Source organism: Meleagris gallopavo, chromosome 10 (genome assembly GCF_905368555.1).
Source record: "Meleagris gallopavo chromosome 10, MGAL_WU_HG_1.1, whole genome shotgun sequence".
NCBI lineage: Eukaryota > Metazoa > Chordata > Aves > Galliformes > Phasianidae > Meleagris > Meleagris gallopavo.
In genome coordinates this window covers 10,579,371-10,596,476 of record NC_139413.1, presented here as the reverse complement: position 1 = coordinate 10,596,476, position 17,106 = coordinate 10,579,371, and the positions used below count along the sequence as shown (strand labels likewise).

The 17,106-nt window shown below is 35.8% G+C and overlaps 1 protein-coding gene across 11 annotated transcripts in view; it reads right to left on the bottom strand.

Moving 5' to 3' along the window:
• The window catches only part of LOC100548295 (pancreatic alpha-amylase), a 236,878-nt gene that overhangs the window by 65,858 nt on the left and 153,914 nt on the right, over nucleotides 1–17,106 (bottom strand). For all 11 annotated transcript variants that reach the window (XR_014885356.1, XM_085232253.1, XM_085232254.1 and 8 more), the window contains one exon: nucleotides 1,041–3,907. The gene's annotated coding sequence lies outside the window, so the exon portion shown is untranslated. Of the gene's footprint in view, nucleotides 1–1,040; nucleotides 3,908–17,106 lie in introns of those variants that run through there.

The following is a 17,106-nucleotide window of genomic DNA, read 5'->3' as shown; positions in this document are numbered from 1 at the left end:
TTTCCAGATAAAGCAGTTATCAGAGTAATGGCCATGGAATTCAAATAATGAGTCCTCTATCAGTGAGGTTGGAATAAACTCAAGGATGAGGAGCACAGTACACTGCAGTTTAATGAAACTTTATTTTGTTGCAGTCCAATTTCTATTTTTTATTTTATCTTGGATTTTCTTTTTGTTTACCAAGTATTAACAGTATAAATATTGTCTCCTAGAAAGCAAATTGTACCGTCCAGAACTTTCAGAAGTGGTTATAATAGCATATATTAAAATATATTATACTGCAAATTTCCATCTGCATTAGGCATCAGAAAAAAAATGACACACTATATTAATGTCATATAGCATAATATAATGGCATATCTTAGAAGAGTTGTTCTTCCCTTTCTCATCTCAATTTTGTTGATATACCAACAGTCTTCTATGTTTAAATTGTTAAGCAATTCTTCTTTTAAAAGGCTTATTGTAATCAATATAATGCCTGTTTTGACATCTTCTTTGCACACCTTTTTAATATCTTCACACTGTCTCATTTCCTTAATACTTTCAGTAACACAAAATACCTACAAGTGCAGGTGAGCAGTCTGAACGAATCTGTTGAATGAGAGAATATGCAAATAGATCCAAGCTACAGCCAAATAGGAGACCACCCATAAGTATCTGTGTGTTGGTAAGGAAAAATCTATTACAAAAGAATTCTTTTGCCCATTTCCTTTATGTTTTCAAGGAAATAGTGTATCTACATCAACAGAAAAATCATCACATTTCACAGCCATTATGCACACTGGCAGCACAGCCATATCAGAAAGAACTTGCAGCATAGACAACCTCTATATCCTAATAAGAGAGTTCAGATACAGGCTGTAGTGCCTGTGTTATCTAGCTCCTCCAGGACGTAAGCTAAACTGTCTTGAAAGCCAGGGAGTAAGCTAAGGATGACACGGAAACTAGGACATATGTAACCCATTTAAAAATAAATTTTGCATTTTGAAGAGTTCAGAGATAGTTAATCATTTTGAAATAGGACAAAAGGCTGAACTCACTTTGTACACTTCATAGAAGTACAAAGCATCATCCAGAGTGGAACCAAGTGCCTTCAGCTGCAGGAGGAAATGAGAGCTTGCAGTACTGAATGATATTTATTAATATATAGCTTGCTGGATTTGGGCTTTAAAAATTGACTCGCAGTTTTGTGTTGTCAAAGTAAATGTTCCAGTTGTTTTCATTAAACAGAAACTATTTGTGCAGGAGCTATGTGGAGATAATTTGCTTCTGTAAATCACATAAAGATGTGACCCTGAAAACACATGTAATCCAATTTTTTAGTAGTTTCACTAACAAGAACAGCAACACCTTCTCCATCTTTCCACTTTTCAAAGACTAGTAAAGCTTACACATTTATTTTGAACTTCTAGGTCTTCTAATTCAAGTCTCACAAATAAAGCACAAAGAACATGTAGGTGTTATAAAGATGCCAATCAGTGAAGTAGGCTTGCATGTAAACGTGTGTTTTTTTGTTTGTTTGGTTTGTTTTGTCCTAGCATAATGTAGTAGGATTTGATTAGGATAATGAGATTTACAAGGAATTGTCCATCATTACTTGTGGTAGAAAAGCTATGAAATCTATTTAATCCAATTTTTGTCATGCAAGTTCATATAAAGCAATAGTCAAAATTAATTTTCTTGTGAAATGAAAGAGAAAGAAGACAGTTTATTTTGTGATAACTCACATATTAAGTAACAGGCATTCTAGAAACAGCTAGTATGTTAGTTCTTCCTACACTATCATGCGAGGTGGAAAGACTGAATGCATGCCACTGTGCATGTGTATATGCATCCATTTTCCGATGGTACTGTGTTAAAAATGCTAAGACACACAGTCAGAAATGACCTTCTTTCTTTTTATGGACAGTACTGATCCTTGTGCAAGTCCTCTTAATTGTGATGTCCCGACAGCAGGGAGAAACTAAATGGTACTGATTTCCACTGATTTAAATTTCACTTAATTGGACTGAAGGGCAGAATAATATGGCCTTCATACCTCACTGCCTTTTCAAGTACATGCTGAAAGCAACCCCAAGATACATTTAATAGGCCGAGATATGTATACTGCAGGTCAATAAACTTCACGGATCAAAACTGGAAGAAAATTCTGAATTATATCCTGCCAATGCAACTGTCTTGCTTCCTAATACGAAAATAGCTACAGAGGGTTTTCTCAAAGCTCAGCTCATCTCAGTTACAAGGGCATAGCATGACAAGAGATGAAGATTTGAAAGGTCTAGAGAAGAGACTGAAACTAGGAACTTGCACTGAATATAGAAACAGCACATAAAATCTAACGTGTTAATATACTCTGTAGCTCCAATGCTGAATCAATCCTTTCAGTGCTGAACTGAAAATTGAAAATGAACTTCAAAATATGGTCAGTGCAACTTAATCTAGGAACAAGAAGGCATGGATAACTATTGTGAGGGATTTGGACAGAAAAGAGCACAAGCTCTTTGGCAACTAAAGATGGAAAAGTGATTTTGTCCACTGTCTGGACATCTAAAAGCAGGTGAATATCCAATAAGACACTTTGACTATGAGATTTGTTAAGAAAATGGTATGCTATTCACTCAGATAGTCTTTCCATTAAAGAAAGAAACAACTTATTCATTATTTACCCAGTTATTTCAATTCATAGCTATTGTATACCTAGATTCTTATACATGCCTCTTACCAGCAGTCCAAAGAAAATCAGATTTTAACACTAGTATTTGATGATATTTCACTGGAAACTTAAACAAGTACCCTTTATGCCCTCAAAATATCATTCACCATTAGCTGCAGGAAATACTGGAGTTATACCAAAGACCTGTCCCAGAGACATTTTCAAACAGGTAGTAAAGCATTTGTTCTGTAAATCTTTTCCATGAAGCTGCAGAAAGTCAAGTACTGACAGATCTGTGGAGGACTGCAGTGTGCTCTCATTGAAAGTTCCCTAGGAATAAAATCCTTTTCTTTTTGATCTTTAGAATAAAATTTTAGAGACTGTCAGAATGTAGAAAGATGTATTTTCTAATTTTGACAGTTTCTTAAATAAGCTCTTAAGCTACCACTGTCCTTTCTAGTGCTTAAAAATCCTAGTGTATTTATTCCAGTAGCTAATCTAACCTGAGTATCTTTCACTTCATTTTAATCAGAAAGAAACAATTCAAATGTATACGTGAAAAAAATTCAGGTGTTAAAACATGTTTAAGTTATTCTATAGAGAACAATACTAAAAAATGCCTCCCCTTCCTAGTTATAAAGGTATCCAATCTAAAAATAAAATCTTATCTCTTCTGCACAGTGCTCATACCCACCCTCATTGCACTGAAACTTGTGTTCAGTTAGTGGTGCCTTATAAGCATTTATTATTAGATATGGTACATTGTGAAAAACATTAGAGGGACTACTCAATGCCCTAAGCAGTATGTCTGGTAATACATAGTACCAAATTTGCAAAATAAAACTATAGTTAGTACTCCTCAGTGGAAATGATAGCAGATTTTTCAGTGAAAGGATATTTTTTTGTGTGTAAGAATGTTACTCATCTGAAGCTGGCATCCCTTCATGGCAACAGTAGCACGGGTCACAGGTGATGCTACAGAAACACTGACCGCAGCAGCAGAGCATCTTCCTAGCACTGCCTACTGGGGAGCCCAAGGAGGTGCTTGCTCATCACTCTAACAGGTTCCTCAACAGCAGAACTGAAACTAGAACTCGAAGCAAAAGGGAACTGCTGGTAGTGGCTGTGAATGAACAGAGTTCATCTTGAAGAACTTTGGTTATATTCTCTGTAGACAAACTTTATTCCTCTTATAAACAGGCTTTCTGTCTTCAGTCCAACATGTAGTGCTCTTCATTTTGTACAGTGTCTTTTCTAAGAAAAAAATAATAAAAATGAGTTAAATGCAGTATAAAAATGCTAGATTTCAGGTTTATACAAAATGCAAAGATGCATTTAAACCAAAAATGAAAGATTTTTTTTTTTATTGTGTGACACAGCACTTACAGAATAGGAACAGAAATCCTGCCAGGGATTAACAACTGTGACAATGCATGAGGAAAAGCACTGATAACTCCCTCTGGTAAACACACTGAGGAAGACACTGATTTCCAGATTTTAGTAAATTCCTGTCTATTTATTAACATATTTTTCAATACAGAATTCAATACACTTAGAAAGGCCAAATATGAGGAAGAGCATTTACTCTTACTGTAAGGCACAGAACTATCTAAACTGGGAGCAAATTTGCAAATTACTTCAGTAAAAGGTTTTTGCCAAGAACTGTAGTTTCAGTTCATTGGGTAATGCTGATAAACACAACTACTGAAAAATGTAGGCAATTTAATTCATTATACTAGTGTGGAGAAATTCCTTGTTCATGCCATAACTCAGTGGATGTCTGCACTGTACAGATTTTCTGAAAAAACATGTTTTCAAAAACCCCTTCAACTTGTAGAGTAAAACCTTGTAGAGTAAAAAGTTCAGTACCTTTGAGCAAGAAAGAAAAGGAAAGTCACGTCTGAGTCTGCTGGCATGATATGAGTGGCACAAAACCTCTGATGAAAACCTAGTATTCTCTTAAGTAAACTTTTTCTTCCCAGATAACTCCCTAAGTCTATACTTCTTCCCTGCCTTACCTTACAATGTTAAGCAATGTTAAGTGTTACAACAACAAATCTGTATTCACCACCAGCAATAATGTAAAAGATCGTGATTTTTTACTTTTATTAAAAAAAGCCTTGTGAATCTGAGCAGATGAATTAAATACTCTTATCAACTGTTGCATTACTGCGATCCATCCTTGTAATTTATGATGACCACAACTTACTGCCAAATATCAATCACTTCCATATTTTCAAAATGTATTCTGTATTTTCTCTCTCTGTCTTGTAGTCACACATAAATATGTACATATTCATATCTATTAATATATTCATAATAAGACGGAGACGTACTATTCCTATTTTCAGCATCTATTTTCAAATGGGTTTGAACTATCTAACACACAATCTCTTTTGTCTGATACAGTAATAATTGCATCTGCCAAACTGAATAAGAAATGACAGTATTAGTATAAAACCATCTCGGATGCAGTTTCAAAATCTGAAATTAAAAACAAACCAATAAACAAACTCAATCCCATTCCATAATACACAGCTTTGGTGCATCAGGAGTAAGTTCTCTCTTAATGGAGGATACTTAGAAACACAAAAAGCTTTTCTTTACTCCACACTGTTTATTTGAGAGGGCCGTATTTACTGAGATAAATACAGAATGGCAGAACAGGGAAAAATAAGAAATGAATGGAAGTAGTCATATTTTCAGAAGTTGTGAAAGCTTTAACAGACACTTCACAGAATTGCCCCCACACATCCTCGCCTCTCCCTAACAACCAGAGCAGCAGGCCTTGAGCTTAATTTTCCTTTAAAGGAACCTTGTAATACAGCTTTCATTCAGCTCTTAAATCGTGTGTTCCTGAAAGGCCACGAGGGAAATGCAGGGAGGAAAAAAGGATCATTCCTCTCCTTCTCAAACAGATAGTGGCAGGACCCTCTCAGGTTCCAGAAATACCAGACACGCAGATAATGCTGGGATGTTACACAAGGCAAGCAAAATGAGAAAAGCAAAGCAAAAAAAAAAAAAAAAAACTCAAACCCAAATCAGCTCTGCCTGCTAGAATCATCTGAAGAGCTTCTTATAACAAAAGAAGACACAACATTTTCAGGTGGAAATGTGATTTTCAAGTTGACAGTACGGCTTTAATTAGATGGGAGTCCAAGGAAGAACATATCACTGGGAAATAAATAGGCTATAAAGGAAGAAAACCGCCAATGGGGAGAACCATGGAAATTAAAGGAGAGAAAAGGAAAGAGCAAAGGCCAGATGAAACATCTATTACAAAAAGTCAAGGTCAATGCTACATGTGGAGGCACAGACAGGTAAATTGATAGAGATTACGGAAATGATCAAGGAAACAAAGTTCAAACATAAAGGAAATGGGCATTCTCACTCATGTGCATTCTGCCTGACCTGCAAAAATAGATTTTTTTTTGTCTTGAAATATTGTATCTGAAAAAAATTACACTGAGATATACTGTGGGATTTAGTGAATAAATAAAAACAAAAATTCAGGCAGATACAGAAAGCAATTTTAACAGCATTTTTAAATAAAGTTGCAGACTCTTTGCCCCCTTTGTTAAACAATTGCACTAAAAAGACAAACAACACTTAAAAGGTCCTAATTGGGAGCTAGCAATTCTCCATGTGTGGGTCTATATCTGAATATTTCTGTTATCTTTTCTCAAAAGTAAATTTATGGAAAAATTATTTTGGAGTTAAGGTAAAACGGAAGCAGGCACTGTGGTCCAGCTGCTGCAGGAGGTTCCATGGCTTCCAGTGGGAGTCCAGACACCCCATGCAGATAGGATGTCTAGGATCGGGGACAGCCCAACAGGCAAAATAACCTTCATTGTCAAAGCTACATTGTGTTGAGATGTTACTAACTCAGAATAGTTTCTGAGAAGTTGCTCGGTGTAATTCTGCTACATTTTGCCTTCAAAATGGTAATGATTCCATTAGCTACTGTCAGAACTCCCTTCTGTGTTACTTCTGTTTTGTCCTGGTTGTTTAGATAAATTTCTGTTGCATCGTGTTTTTCATTTGCTGTTGTTACTTCACTCATCTAAGCCCAATCCCATGAGCCTCTACAAAGGACATGTAATATCCTGGAGAATTTGTGCTCAGTATGTCAGATTAGTAGGCATGTTTCTACACTGTTTTGAATATATCTAGCATTAACCTTCCACTAATTAACTCAGTCATTTTGACATCTTTTTAATAATAGTAATAATTGTATAAATAATATACACAGGTTCACAATTGCACACTTGAAAGAGATATTTTTTTGACTCACTGTTTAGAATGATATCTGTCAATTTCCATCAATTATTTTCACTCCACTTTAGATCTTTCTCTCTTCAGAAGCTTACCTTCTCCTTTTGGCTCTCAAACTGTAGTCACAGCTTTATGGCTATTGAATTTGACCCGACAATTTAACAAGAACTCCTCTTTGAGATAAAAATGAAACATATTAAAACTGACAAGTTTCAAGTCAGACCATGTTTTTTTTTTTTTTCTCTTCTATCCTAAGGAGGCAGTTTCAAAAGAATAGCCATATCCCTGTTTCTATGATTATACAATCATTTCCTATGGAGGATAAATTTATCATATCCTCAGTTCACCATTTGGTGGAAATTTATAATGAAGAAAAGCCAGTATGAGTAAATAAAAATGTCTATTTTTAATTCCAAGCAATTCATGAAGTCTATTCTTAAAAGATTTATAAACCTATGCTCTAGTTGCAGTTGATTCCAAGTATTAGATTCTCTAAGAATTTAAAAACAAAGCTACTGCTTTCACCTTTGTGGTGAGGTGGGAAATATGAAATTATCATATGGGAGGGAGTGCTAGGAACACTGGGATTAACAGCTAAGGGAACAGAACTAGTCACCTGCCACTTTTCTTGGTCTTCTGCTTTCCTTTTTTTCTCAGTTTTGTCTTCGCTCTCCATTTCTTTCATCATTTTGATGCTCTCTAAAATTTACCAGATTCTGCCTGCTTACTGTTCTCTCACTTTCACCTCTCCCATTTCAGCCTTCCCTCAACTTCCCCTCCCCCTTAGTTTTTTACTGCATCACTCATCTCCTCTTTTTTTTTTTTCTTTCTTTTTTCCCTTTTGCCCCTCACCACTTGACATCATACATGAAACACTCCCTGAGCATTAGCAAAGAGCCACCTATTTTTACCATAATAATAATTCCATAATTATTAGATGTCTGGACAGGATCTCCACTGAAATAAACTGCCAAGCCACTGCAATGATTTCAGGATACTTAATACTTTGCATTCATTTTTTATATGCATATGAGGCCTATTTGGTGAGGAGTAACACATGAAGAACACAAGCAGTAAACTAAGTTTATAAAAATGACTCATTTAATTTTATGTATATGAAATAAAAGAAAATATTTCAGCTGTCATCCATCCCAACAGTAAAAAATATGGAGCAAAAGGCTATTGAAATATATCAGAAATAAAGATAATATGTTTGTGAAGATTAGGACTCTATATTACACATTTTCGTGGAATTGTAGAATCTCTGGTTTGGGAGGGACCCCTAAAGGTCGTCTAGCTCAGTTTCCCTGAAATGAACAGGGACACCTAGAGCTCCATCATATATTTAGAGCCCAGTTCTGCCTGACTTTGAATGTCTCCAAGGATGAGGCATTCCACTATCTCTCTGGGCAACCTGTTCCAGTGCCTTAACACTATCCTTTTTGTAAAAAACTTCTTCATAATGTTCAATCTATACCTCCTCTCTTCCAGTTTGAAACAATTTCCTCACAGCAGATCCAGTAAAGAATCTGTTCCCTTCTTTGTTATAGTCCCCCTTCCCTTTACATACTGAAAGGCTGCTATCAGGTTACCTGGAGCCTTCTCTTCTCCATGACAAACAGCCACAGCTCTCAGCCTGTCCTTGTAGGGAAATTGTTCCATCCTTTAGATCATTTCTGTGGCCCTATTTTATGTTGTTTTAGTTTGCTTCTACTAGCAGTTTTAAAATGATGTTAACGATATTGTCATGAAATGAGATATCTGTACTATTTAATTTGTTTGTGTGTTATTTTAAGCAAGCATTCATGGAGTAGCTTGCATTAAATTGTCCAGATGTAATATTTTGCAAACAGCCAATGAAAATTATAATGAGTGTTCCTAATTAGCTCATCATAAAACTATAATCATTTCAAGATAGATTTAGCAAGGGATACTATAGAAAAGTACTGCAGTGTTTCTGACAGGGATTTTTTGCCGGTGTTGTTTTGTTTGTTTGTTTTTGTTGTTTTTTGTTGGTTTGTTACGTGGTTCACTCAGACAAGAGGGCACGATAGATTTTTTTTTTCTCTAAGTCTCTTAGTGAAATATGTTTATATTTCCCAAAGCTCAGAATAAAAAGTCTGGCTTAAACTGAACACTTCATTACCAAATGGGTTTCTCAGTAGTGAAGAAATATTTGCCTTTGTCAGCTGTGACCCCACTTGTCTTCATCAGGCTACTTTGTGAAAGAAGAACTCCCTGATTATTTTCAACAACAACAAAACATGATGTAGATTTAAATGGCTCTGAATGGTATTCCCTGAAGTTACACTGCTGTCCTGAAATAGACTAATGAAGAAAGGCCACCTCCCCTTCTATGTCACTTCAGCAACTCACAGCATATTATTAAAATTCTTACAATATTCTATGATACAAATGAACAACAATTAGTTTAACAATTCCAATGGGAAAAAAAAATAGATTCATAACAATCTATTCTGCTTGTTTGCATGCATAATTATATATTTTTAAAAACCTACTGTGACAACTGCTAGCCAATACAAAAGGAATTAAAAATGAAAAACTTAAAGCACAGTGAAATATTTTTTATACTTGAGGTCTTTAAATCCATTTTAAAGGAAATGATGTTCAAAACTAAAATGAAACTTGAATATTCTAAAAACACTTTTTACCTGTTAATATCTGAGGCAATTTAAGAAGGTATTGCTTATGTGGATTCTACTTGATTAAGTTCTCTGTTCATACATGAACCATTGGCAACTTCAATTTGTGTTTCACAGACATGGCCCTCAAAGTCTTCCTTAAGGTTTTAGTTCCAGAATAATTATATTTAGAATATATTTGGCCCTCAAATTTGCATGAGGTTGGTATGGCAGTTTAGCACACACTGGAGTTGTTTCATAAATGTGCTGGACTTCTTCCACTGGAATACTGTGTAGAAAATTTTCACCCAGGATGAATTTAGAATTTCAGTAGACTACAATTAATCTTTTGTCACTCTTTCCCTAAATGTGAATCTAAGACACCTACCTTCTGTCCTAATTACAAGATTGGCCAAAACAGTCCAATTTCTCATGCAAAACTGCTGCTTCTGATCTTCTATTATACTAACGTAAAACAATGGAGGCAAGGATACTTTTAGAAACAGAAAATGATGGCATATAACAAAATACAATCTAGAGTCTTTTTTTCCCCTTCTTTTGTTAACATGGTCCTGAGATATGAAGAGTCACTATCCCCTTAGCTGCAGGTCTTTTTCCGATCAGTTTGTAGTGAAGACTTTGTTGCTATGTTAAATTTTTTTAATTTATTTATTTTAAAAGATATTTTGTAAGAAATCAAAATAGAAGCAGGTAAACTGATTATTTAAACAATTATGACTTATAAGATTGTAGCAATAATAAAAGATGCATCATTAATCACATCTATCACCAACTAACCCTCATTAAAAACCCTCTGAGAAAGGAGAGTACCTATCATCAGGCCACAATTAATCATCACAGAGTTCTTTTGGCACTCCATCTAGATCACAGATGGGGACGGATAGTAGCAGAAGGAAGAAGAGGAGGTAGATCAAAAGCTGGACAGCACCACTGCCTAGGTTTTGCAGGAGTCTGGGGTGATGCCACAGGACACAACTTGAAGACTATGAAAATTCTGTAGCTCATCATGCTTCTTTTTAGTTCTAACCAGCAACCAGAGAGAGCATATCCATACCTGAATTTCACTCTAAACTCTATCAGAAATAAACAACAACAATGAAATAAACAAACAAAACCTCAGATAACTAAAACACCTTCTTCAAGACTTGCAGTGCTTGCTAAAAAGAAAATGGTTTATGCACTTAGCACTTTGGAAAACAGAACTTAAGCATCAATTTTTCTCAGAGGAAAGTTATCGCAGATAATGTGTTCTCAGAAAAAGTTTAAGCTTTCTTGGACATAGCTTTGAGAAATATGAGAAGCTGCAGCCTCTGCTACTTCAAATAAAATTATGGCTTTAAAAATACATCTCCGCAGATTTCAAATAGGACGGATAAAAAAATGGGGCTCTACGCATTGTTCTACAATGATATTGGATGTTTTGGGGTTTTTTTTTGAGTTTTAATTACAACAAATCATTTTATTTAAAAGTCAGTAATTTCTACCAACAATTTAGAGTTTTAAATAAAATATGAAATGCTGAGATGAAATGAACTATATAGATATGGATTAGTTTGTTGATGATTTATTTCATCATCAACAGTCTTAGTCAGTAAAAATCAAATTCTTCACCTGATACAAACTGCAGGCTTGTGGCCTACTGCATGCTTCATTTGAAAAATGGAAAAAGTCAAACTAAGAATTATTGATGGTCCAACCTCTATCAGCTTAGTGCTGATAACTATCCAAAAGTGTAATTCCTTATCCAAATTGACAGAACGTGTTGGAAACCTTAACGCAGAAAATTCAACTCTTTCCTAGGCAGGAATTTTTTTGCAGACTGATTTTCCTTACTGTCCTAATTTGGTTTCAGAGAATGAGTCAAAGGATCCACTTTGGTCCCCAGACCTGACTTAGTCACGTACAAACAGGGCAAAGTAATTGAACAGTGCAACAAGGTCAGACTTCTGAGTATCTTATGCACATCTAATATTTCATGGAGGTAAGGTAGACATGAGATTCACTACAAAATTAGCTTCTTGGTAGTGCTTACTATATGTGGAGTTGGATCTTTTTTTTTTCATTGCTCTGAGAATGAGAAAAATAATTGATCTGAATTACTATATTAGCAATAAATAGGATGGTTGAGTCAGCTATATATTTGAAGTATTTTTTCTACTCTTAGAGCAGATTCATTTGATGAGGCTCCATTTAAGGCAGTTTCTGAAGAGAGTCAATTAATGTCTTGGTGGACAGTAGATTCATCAGATCTTCAGAAATACTTCTCCTGGACTCTCCAAGAAAGTTTTGTGTTGCCTTTCAAGGTTTTCTGTAAGCAGCATCTCAGATAATTATGATACTTCATCAATTAGTTCACATTGAAGTGCAGTACTCCATTTCCTAACACTAAGGTAGACAAGACCATAGAGGTAACCAAATTTGACTTGGGTCGATTTTAATCTCACTAAATCAATCAATCCAAATTTGCATTTTATGACAACTTCATGTCTTAGATCAGGATAAGGGACAGAAAATGCATGATCTAGTACTATACTGACTCATAAAAGCATGTCAATTTTTTTGTGTCACATTGCTGGGATGCTGTATTCTGAAGCCAGATTTAGTATACCACTGTCTATCATTGCAAGTTTTAGTTTAATTGCTTAGACTGAACTCTTGTGTTGAAATTACACTAGAATGCATGTTGAAACTGGATGTCTCAAGTAGACAAAAGAGAGAGCAATCTTATGATTTAGTGAAGTCTTTGCTGATTTTTCTCTCAACACAATGAATTAATTATCCACATTAATATTAAATGAAGCAGTTTTTCCTCTCACATTTGTGCTTGTGGTACCCAATATATAACCTCAGAATGTACCTCAACTTTGGTGAGAAAAAAAGCTTAGCTAAAAGAAAGCAGAAAAAGGATCAAGCGAGTTTCCATTCCTTCTCTTGTTTTCTCAGCACAGCTAGAATTAAAGAACATATGATGATACAGTACAAATGCATGAACAAATAAAAAATAATTCTAGAAAACTTCTAGAAGATCTCTGGTGAAGATAGATGTTATTTTGAGGTAATCTTTCAAAAAGCAACTTATTGTTCAAAGCCAGAGCAATCAAGCCAAATAGTTTTTGTAGTTTTGGAGGTGACTATTTTTCAGAAAACTTGTTCCTAGTGTAATTTACCTCTGTTTTAAAAAAATAAAGAAAAATAAGGAAATGTTTTCTATTCAACAAGAACATTGGCAAAAAGTTCTGACCAGGACTATCTCTGTTAGACTCCTCATGTTTGAAAATCACGAATCGTGCAATGTTTCATGATGAACAGGAACAGAAGACACATATATACACATTTGGGCCAGAGATCTGATCAATTCCTAAGGACAAAGAAAGAAAGCAATCTCTGACTTCTCTTCTGTAGCAGCCCAGTAAGTGACAGCTTTTTGACAACTTTTTTTAAAGCAGTATTCACAAACTCCCAAAAACTCTCCCCAGCTTTGCACTTCATATATTGTTAAATATCATTTTTCAATTATTACAAGCAAAAGAATTAGCTTTGCAGTGAAATCTCACCAACCTCTTAGTTTGCAGAGCAAGAAATCCTATGAAGATTCTTTTACTCTTTCTCTTGTCACAAGCCCCAGATCCAAAACTCAGGTTTCCATATCTGTTTGTAAGAGGAGTGGGTCTCTATATGTCACAAAAAGTTTCAGAAGTGGCTTCTTGGAAAGAGCCCCGGTAAGGTAAGTCAAGACAAAAGACAGAGGGAAAAATGAAATGCTAGATTTTCTTAAAGTAATTTCTGTTAGTTTCAGAGTCTGGGCAGGAAATGAAGTGACAGTTTCAAAATACTTGTAACCCATTTTCTCCTCTTCCCAGGGTTCAATTTATTTCTATTTCAGCTGTTCAAAAAAATGGTGCTTTATTTGACTTGAGAGCTTCTGTCTAACATGCATAACCCTGAGTGGATGCAGGCTGCAGATACCCTGCTCTCCTGAGCTGCTGCTCTCACAACACAAATTGTGGCTTCTCAGCCTCCGGCTCCACCTCACACACCGAAAGTGTTAACGGAATCAATAGGACTGAGTTAACTACTGTCGTACTGAAAAAGAATCCATCTTTCTACGGTCCTGGTTTTATTTATCGGGTATTTTCCTTGGCTAATATTTATTTACACCACAGCTGGCAGAGCTCAAACCTGTTAGAACTCTGCCTACACCTGAGACTTCTCCATGCAAGAAATCAATATAACTGATTCATGAAAAACATCATTCATCAAAACCAGCCCTCACACACACAATACTACAGCTGACAAAATAATTTTGTTGTCTTATCCTTCAGCTAACTGCCTCTTATGCTATTTCCCTGTACCCACCATTTCTATGTTTTCACTAATAACGAAATATTCTGAAGAGCTACATTCAGATAATTTAGTTAAAAAAAAAAAAGTGCTATGAAAATATAGCTTCATTCTGGAAAATAATATGGCTATTTAAAAATAGCTTTTTTTAAAGATGGCTATTAAAAACTACTTTTTAGTGAATGATATAAGATCAGGTAAAAAAAAATCTGATGGAAAGTAACAGTCATGGGCATGCACAAAGGTAATAAAAATCTAAAATAATTTCACATTCAGTTAGTCTTATTAGCCTTTGGCCACTAAAATGTTAATATAATGATAATCAATCTTAAATCAATTATTGTGTAATTGCTGAATCAATAGGAGTGTAGTTAAATATTGATAAGTGTCTAAAAGCTCTATCAGGACATATTGACAACTTGAGAGATTACTGCAGGCCTGTGCAAAAGGAAAGCTCAGCTTGCATTACTTTGATGGAAAGCAGCACAAGGTTGAGTTTACATTCTTATTACCACTGTTAGATGTACTGATCGATAGAGACCGTCTCTGATCTGTCAGCATGGTGTTATTTCCAGTCTTTTCATCTGCAAAACAGTGTGGAGATGACCATCTAATGTCCTGTGTGACAGTGGGCAAAGGACTTAGTATCCAAAGATTTCTAAAAGAAAATACTTATGACGTGATGGGGGAGAGAGGGGGGAGAATGTTTATTTCCAGAAGGGATGCTGCTGCTTCTGCTTAGTACTATTTGTTGGTCACAAAGGCAGCAGCCTGCAGTCACACTCTCTGGAGTGGCTACACGTATAAATTATGAATTAAGAGTCCTTCTCCTTTGATAGACATGAGAAAAATAGCTCCATGAGTTAATACCATATCCACAACTACATAAAGTCAAGGCACATTTTAATTGCACCCAGTTTGGTTTTGTGATGATGTTTGTCAAAGGTGTCACAATTTTTTTCCATAAAAGTGGAGCACTCACACCTATGCCATTCTTCAACTTATGAAAACTCTTTGTTTTACTGATCTATTTGTGTTCCAGTTTGCTTAATAAAGTCATTATGTTCAGCAAATACCTTTACTATTCTTTTTGTACCTACAAGTGGATGAATAATCGGTATCTAGATACTAATATTCTTTGAATGGAACATACTCAGTTTTATCTGTAGCCAGCAGCAAAATGCACAGGAAAAGAGAACAAAACTATTTGTTGTTGGATTTGGGTCAGATAAGATACATTATTATAGCAAGTTTCAAGTAGCAGAAGCTGTTAAGATTATGTCAGGAATGTAATTATAACTTTCAGGTTCTTTCATGTAGACAACTTTCTGAAACCAGACAGTCTCCCTCTCTGGTGATATTTTCCTACTTCGTACCAGCCCAGGGGCAAATTGTTTTAGCAAGTTTCAGCTAAAATCATTCTTACAGAAAGATTAAGTTTCACCGCTCTTGCAACGCCCTCTAATAAATATCGAGGTGAATTATCCTTCAGCTGCTGAATAGGTTTTCAGATGGGCCCTCTGAGGGCTTGCACATGACCAGCAGAACTAGCTTCCTCCACTTGCCAAAGCCAGCAGTGGATGATGTGGAGACCTTCCGAAGCCCATTGGGCGCAGAGCACACAAACCCTTGCTGAACTCATCTTGGGAGTTTCTGACAAGAAGTCTCCTGCGACTCTAACAGCATCTCCCTTCTTTCCCTTGCACAAGTTTTAAATTCTGCTGCTGGAAACATGCTCTGGAATCCTGACCACCTCGTAGATCTTGCCAGGTGAGGAGGAGCCTACCTGCAGCCCTCACCAGCTCATCATGACTCAAAACTCATCATGTCACTGGGATTCCAATTTCCTGATTGTCTCAGGAGCACAGAGTTCCTCTGCTCCTGGCTCTGTTTGGTGACATGTTGTTCAGCAAATGGGATGAGCAACCCTCAGTGACCACAGCTTTTCAGCTTGCAGAGGTTTGCATGACTTCCAACAACAACTGTGGTGAAGAAAAAAGCAATTTCAGTGAGAACAGACTGATGCAGAAAATCAAATCCAAGTATGCTTCTCACTGTTTAGAAAAACATATTTTAATTTATAAATATATAATCTGTTTATCCTGTTGAATTTACTTCTGATGGGGGGGGGGGGGGGGGAAGCTGTTCTTCCTCCCCATCTGCTTTTTATTTCTGTTCCATTTGGTTCCATCATTTATTTCCCATTGAAGTCTCAACAGTAAGAAAGGCCATTTTTGGCTAAAAGGCCATTAATTCTGAAATAGGAGCAACCAGCATCCCCAGCAGGAAAATGCTAGCAAGCAAGCAGGCGGAGGCCAAAATGGAGCACATCTACTTAAACAAAGGAGAATTATTTTTTGAGACTGTTAAATTCATACAGCTACTCTGTTGTAACATAAACTGCAAAGTGGCTACCTCATTTCAAGAATACAAATTGTAGTCTGATGCAGACAGTGTGCTCTTAATCCGACAGGCAGAGCAAGAAACACTCATGGAGTATCATTTTGCTTTATCTGTGCAGATGGGTGAAAGACATGCACCTGCACAATAAAGACTCCCATATCTTATTTAGATTCAGAATACGTATGGGATTATTTTCTATCTAGAATAGTCTCTCTGCAACCATTGCCATCAACAAAGAAGGCAGTGTAATAGGGAAGAATGTTACTACTCTAACACACAGACATTTTTTTAAAACGTCAATGACTCTGCATGACTATACTTAAAAAATGTAACCAGTGTTAGGCTACAGATCATTCTTAGACTGTCTTTGAACATCCACATGCTCCATAACAGTTTATGATCTAAGAACAATTTAAAACCACAGACAAACAAGATATTATAGATTAATATCTCTTCTACTGAGATCTTTAGCTGAAAGTAAAAAAAAAAAAAAAAAAAAAAAAAAAAAAAAAAAGAGGAAAACTATTTAGTAGTTGAAAAAGTTAGGAATTCAACAGTCTCATTTTTTCCTCTTTTCATTATATAACAACTGCGTTCAGTATGCTCAATTCAGGCAATCCAGTAAATAGTAAGTGAGAACAGGTTGAACTCAGTCTCCCCATGGAGATACTAGTTATATTCATAGATAATTACAAACATGAAAGTGACTTAATGAGGACACAAATCATTAAGCCTGAGGGTGAGATGTGGGGCAGGGGTGCCCTGTTCCCT